The following is a 5,885-nucleotide window of genomic DNA, read 5'->3' as shown; positions in this document are numbered from 1 at the left end:
TTTTTTTTGAGACGGAGTCTCGCTCTGTCACCCAGACTGGAGTGCAGTGGTGCGATCTCAGCTCATTGCAAGCTCCGCCTCCCGGGTTCATGTCATTCTCCTGCCTCAGCCTCCCGAGTAGCTGGGATGACAGGAGCCAACCAACATGCCCCGCTAATTTTTTGTAGTTTTGGTAGAGACGGGGTTTCACCATGTTAGTCAGGATGGTCTCAATCTCCTGACCTTGAGATACATTCACCGCGGCCTCCCAAAGTGTTGGGATTACAGGCATGAGCCACCGTGCCTGGCCATAACAAAATGTTTTAAAAAACCAGTCACACTACAGGAGGTCTTTGTTTTCTGGTAACTGGCCCAAAAAACAAAGATTTTACATTTTACCAAGAAAATCCTGTGTTGTCTTTATTAAGTTTTTGATTACTTTAAAAAACTGAACTTTAAAAGAATTAAAATTTTTGCATTCATCTAACTTTTAAAGTCTTTTTTTTTTTTTGAAACAGAGTCTTGTTCCATCGCCCAGGCTGGAGTGCAATGGTGTGATCTCGGATCACTGCAAACTCTGCCTCCCAGGTTCAAGCGATTCTCCTGCCTCAGCCTCCCAAGTAGCTGGGATTACAGGCGTCCACCAACACACACGGGTGCTCATTTCTTACAACTCTACAACTGAAAACAATCAATCTTCCTGAAAAAAGCCTTCCTAGTTACCTGACACAATCAGCATTTGTCTTTTAAATACAACCAGGCAGCTGATTTATGACCAAAAGAAAAAACTTGTGACACAAAATAGCAAACATCAGAAGCCATTTGCTCATTTCTGCTTACCAGGATAATTTCACAAAGTCCCTGACTCTGTGCTTATCTGCAGCTCTTTGAAAAGAGTTTTAAAGACAAAACAAGATAAAACACAGCACCTCCCACCGCCCCCCCATCTCTTGCCTGAATCACTATATTCCTTAAAAGATCAATGGCCCCAGTCCTAGCCAGGCGCAGTGGTTCATGCCTGTAAATCCCAGCACTTTGGGAATCTGAGGCAGAAAGTTCACTTGAGGCCAGGAGCTTAAGACCAACCAGGGGAACATAGTAAGACCCTCATCTCCATAAAAATAAAATAACTGTAGTCCTTGCCTTTTCTTGCACATAAAATAATGTCTGACAGAGTTAGTGATTATACCTCCGTAATCTATAACCAATATACTCTTGCAGCCAAATTTTGATATCATTTTGCACATACTGAACCTCCACTACTTACATATAAACTGTAAGCTAAAACACTGATTTAAAACAGTCTGACAAAACTGTTTTAGGGCTGTAGGCCTTGTCTATAGTCCTCTGTAAGACTTCTAAATAAAACTAACTTTAATTCTTTAAATGGTTAATTTTTTTTTAATCGACACTCTTAAGAGGGTCGTTATGGGGATTACCTGAGTCAATATTTGTAAAGTGTTTAGCAACCAGGCACGTGGTAATCATTACATGTGTTTGCTAAATAACACAAGTGTAGTCAGTCAATCAACAAGGTCGGTCCTGCTGATGCCAGGTCTGGGAGGTTGGGACTGAGATTTCCACTTTACAGGTGAGGAGACTGAGGATCCGGAGAGGAAGAGACTTGCCCAGATGGCACTCAAACCTGGGGTCTGTCTGCCTTCAACCTTCTCTCTTCCAGCACCCCCAGGTCACCTCCCTCCCTCCTCAGGCGCCTGGCCTGGCCCGGGTGGGCGCAGTGCCCCACACTGACAGAGGCCCCTTTGTCCCCCTGCCCAGTGTCACACCCTGAGGGCGGAGCACGGTCGGACAAGCGCCCTGTGTCTGGGTCTGTTTCACCGCCAGGTCTGCGGCCGCCTGGGCGGCTCCAGCCACGGGACTCGAGGTAGGTGGATCCCAGGGCCATTCCCATCCCTTCCATCCCCCACCCTAACCTCAGTAGAGCATCCCTGACTCTCCCTCAGTGCAAAGAAGGAGAAACTCCCAACGGAAACACCCCAGTTCTTGGTTTCAACTCTGTGCAAACTCCGAGTGGCCACAGCCTGGGTGTTGTGGGGAAGGGCTCCAAGCTGCCTCAGATACCAGGAGCAGAGCTCCGAGCTGCCTCAGATACCAGGAGCAGGGAGCTAAGAGTGTGGGAACGGCAGCGAGGGCATTCTGGGTGTTGGGGGAGGGCTGTGGCGGAATCCTGGGGAGTAGGACAGAGATTACCCTGCCCTTTTTTAACCCCATACTCTATCTGTAACCCGTCGCCCAGGCTGGAGTGCAGTGGTGTGATCACAGCTCATTGCACCCTCAACCTCCTGGCCTCAAGCAATCCTCCCGCCTTGGCCTCTGAACGCACTGTGACTACAGGCACACACGTCACCACACCTGGCCCAGTTCACTTCTCTTTACCACCTGGATGGGCAGAACAGCCTCCTCACTGGCCTCCCTACCTCTACTTCCCCACTTCCTCTCCCTCCCAGTCCCATCTTCACACAGCCAGAGGGAGACTATTAAAAGGGCAGCTCTCCAGCCTGGGCAACATGGCAAGACTCCATCTCTACAAAAAATACAAAAATTAGCCGGGTATGGTGGTGCACGCCTATAGTCCCAGCTACTCGGGAGGCTGAGGTGGGAGGATAGCTTGAACCTGGGAGGTCGAAGCTGCAGTGAGCCGTGATCACACCACCGCACTCCAGCCTGGGGGACAGAATAAGACCCTGTCTCTAAATAAATAAATAAATAAAAATAAAGGCAAATCTGATCACATCATGCTCCGGGATAAAAGCTCCCAAGGCTTCACCCTTTGCTTTAGGAGAATGCTTGCCCCAGCCTGGAAGATCTGGGCCGTTCCTCTCCCCCAGGCCCTTCTCTCACAGTCCACCCCTTCCACCTGATCCCTCCCACAGATTAACTGAGATATAAATACAACTCTCCACCTAAGAATATTATGGGTAGAGGTAACACTGAGGATGGCTAGAACTGGATATAAGAAAACTCATTATTGACTAAAATGCACAAAAGAATCAAATCTTGACCACGAATCTTTTTTTTGGTTTTAATTTAAATCTTCCAAAATGGGATGGGGTTACCCAGTCAATCACATAAGCTCTCGTGTCAAGAGCTTGCAGCCCCCACACTGATGGATGCCTCCAATCTTAGCAGCAGAATGTATACGGAATTGATGCTGATGAAAACAGTTTCGGTGAAATTACAATGGAATGAAAAACATGGACATTTGTTTAACTGTACCACGGGGGAAAAACAAAACTCTGATCAAAGAATTAAGTTGGATAAATAGAGTTCAAGTTGGAGAACACCTTCTTAAAATATTTTCAGTGAGGCTGGGCGCGGTGGCTCAAGCCTGTAATCCCAGCACTTTGGGAGGCCGAGACGGGCGGATCACGAGGTCAGGAGATCGAGACCATCCTGGCTAACATGGTGAAACCCCGTCTCTACCAAAAACTACAAAAAACTAGCCGGGCGAGGTGGCGGCGCCTGTACTCCCAGCTACCCAGGAGGCTGAGGCAGGAGAATGGCGTGAACTCGGGAGGCGGAGCTTGCAGTGAGCTGAGATCCGGCCACAGCACTCCAGTCTGGGTGACAGAGCGAGACTCCGTCTCAAAAAAAAAAAAAAAAAAAAAAATTTCAGTGTTGGTATGTTTTGGTTTAAAATGTTTGCATTCAAAACATCCTTAGGGTCAAAATATCCATAGTGGTTAAAATATCCTGTGCCCCTCCGATCTGTTTCCTATGACTCCCCACCTTCTAGCCACACTGGGCTCTTTCTGTCCCTGGAGCACAGCGAGCTACCCCTCACTTGGGAGCTTTCTCAAAGCCTGTTCTCTCTGCCTTGAGTGCTCTTTTCCTTCTGACCCCTCCCTCCTCCTTCTCATGGCTGATATTTAACTATCACCTCTGAGAGACGCCTTCCTGCATTGCTCTCTCTAGGGTACACTTCCTTCCTTCCCATTTCCTCTTATTCCTTTTTTTCTTTTTTTTTTTTTTTTTTTTGAGAGGGAGTCTCTCTCTGTTGTCCAGGCTGGAGTGCAATTGTGTGATCTCGGCTCACTGCAATCTCTGCCTTCTGGGTTCAAGCGATTCTCCTGCCTCAGCCTCCCGAGTAGCTGGGATTACAGGCGTGCACCAACACGCCTGGCTAATTTTTGTATTTTTAGTTAGTGACACGGTTTCACCATGTTGGCCAGACTGGTCTCGAACTCCTGACCTCAAGTGATCCGCCCACCTTGGTCTCCCAAAGTGCTGGGATTACAGATGTGAGCCACCACACCCGGCCTCTTATTCCCTCTTGAGAACCTATCTTGTTCCCTCTTGGAACCCTGTCTTGTTCCTCCTCGAATTCCCAAGGCAGAGGCTAGCAAGTATAACATATAGTAGGTGCTCAACAAATACTGGTTAAATGAATGAGTAAATCAGTGTCACTGGGGTGAGAGCTAGGACAGACAGTAGGCTGGGGCTTGGGGGTAGGGGCTGGGACAGGGTAGAGACACACCCACTTACTCATGACATCAAGTTCCAGGGAAGCCCATTTCAGTGGGAGAACAAAGAGAAGACCGGCCGCATGGTGGCATTATAGGCGTGAGCCTGTAATCCTAGCACTTTGGGAGGCTGAGGCAGGAGGATCGCTTGAGCCCAGGAGTTTGAGACCAATCTGGGCAACAGAAGGAGATCCCTGTCTCTACAAAAAATGTAACAAAATTATCCAGGTGTGTGCCTATAGTCCCAGCAAATCGTGAGGCTCTGGGCTGAAGGCTGGGGTGGGAGGATTGCTTGGGTCTGGGAGGCAGAGGCTGCAGTGAGCTATTATCGCGCCACTGCACTCCAGCCTGGGTGGCAGAGCAAGACTTCATCTCAAACTTAAAAGAAAAGAGGAGACAAAACCAGTCCTGCTCCTGATTTTTGCCCTATGGCCAGCTTCCCAAGGGTCAGGCCCATGTGCCAACTGGACAGCTCCCCTTCCACCCCTTCATCTGGGCCTCCTCCTTGGGGCTTGGCTCCCGCATGTGGCTTCAGGCCAGGCTATTTGGGGAAACTTCCTGATCCCCCCTCTGGCCTCTCCACCCCCACACCTCATCTTGCAGACCCAGAATAGCTGTCCCCAGTCTCAACCTAGGGAGAGTCTCATTCCCAATTAGCACCCAGAAGGTTGAAACCATCTCTAAAAGCTTCTGGTGTCCCTCTCCCCTCAGGAAGCTGCTAACTAGGACAGCAAATTTCAGAATAAGGTCGCAAGAATGCTACCTGCCCCTACATTCACCTCCCAGTCAGAGACACAGGGCCAGGAGTCTTGGTGTGTGAAGGTAGAGGAGATTTGGGTGAGGGGGAGATTCAGCGAGAGTCAGGGGTGACTGCAGCCTGTGACTCTTTTAGTCAAAAGAGCAGCTCCAGCAAGGTCCGGCAAAGAGCCCTGGCTGTGAGGGGTGAGGAGACCCAGGTTCAAGTCCAGGTTCTGCTAGAAGATTGACTCTGAGAAAGTTCCTTTGCTCTATGAGCTTTCATCATCTACAAAAAGAACTTTGATCTCGGCCAGGCACAGAGGCTCATGCCTCATCTTAGCATTTTGGGAGGCCAAGGTGGGTGGATCACCTGAGCTCAGGAGTTCGAGACCAGCCTGGACAACATGGCGAAACCCCATCTCTACCAAAAATACAGAAAATTAGCTGGGTGTGGTAGTGCGTGCCTGTAATCCCAGCTACTCAGGAGGCTGAGGCATGAGAATCTTGTGAGCCTGGGAAGGGGAGGTTGCAGTGAGCTGAGATTGCGCCACTGCACTCCAGCCTGGGCAACAGAGCAAGCGAGACTCATGTCAAAAAAAAAAAGAATTTTGATCTCCGCAGGTGCTCATAGGATGGAATGAGGCAGTTCTGTATACTGCAAAGTTCTTTTTTTTTTTTTTTTTT

The 5,885-nt window shown here is 49.0% G+C and overlaps 1 protein-coding gene and 1 long non-coding RNA gene across 4 annotated transcripts in view; one reads left to right on the top strand and one right to left on the bottom strand.

Moving 5' to 3' along the window:
* ZNF385C (zinc finger protein 385C) overlaps positions 1 to 5,885 on the bottom strand; it is a 68,145-nt gene that overhangs the window by 55,520 nt on the left and 6,740 nt on the right. The gene's annotated exons all lie outside the window — the stretch shown is intronic.
* Positions 1,763 to 5,885, top strand: part of LOC108518340 (uncharacterized) — a 7,834-nt gene continuing 3,711 nt past the window's right edge. Inside the window, exon 1 of the long non-coding RNA XR_001882347.1 lies at positions 1,763 to 1,864. This is a non-coding gene — a long non-coding RNA (uncharacterized LOC108518340). The remainder of the gene's footprint in view (positions 1,865 to 5,885) is intronic.

Source organism: Rhinopithecus bieti, unplaced genomic scaffold (genome assembly GCF_001698545.2).
Source record: "Rhinopithecus bieti isolate Rb0 unplaced genomic scaffold, ASM169854v2 scaffold_44695, whole genome shotgun sequence".
Classification (NCBI taxonomy): Eukaryota; Metazoa; Chordata; class Mammalia; order Primates; family Cercopithecidae; genus Rhinopithecus; species Rhinopithecus bieti.
The sequence above is the reverse complement of the archived record's forward strand: the minus strand, read 5'-3'. Positions and strand labels throughout refer to the sequence as shown.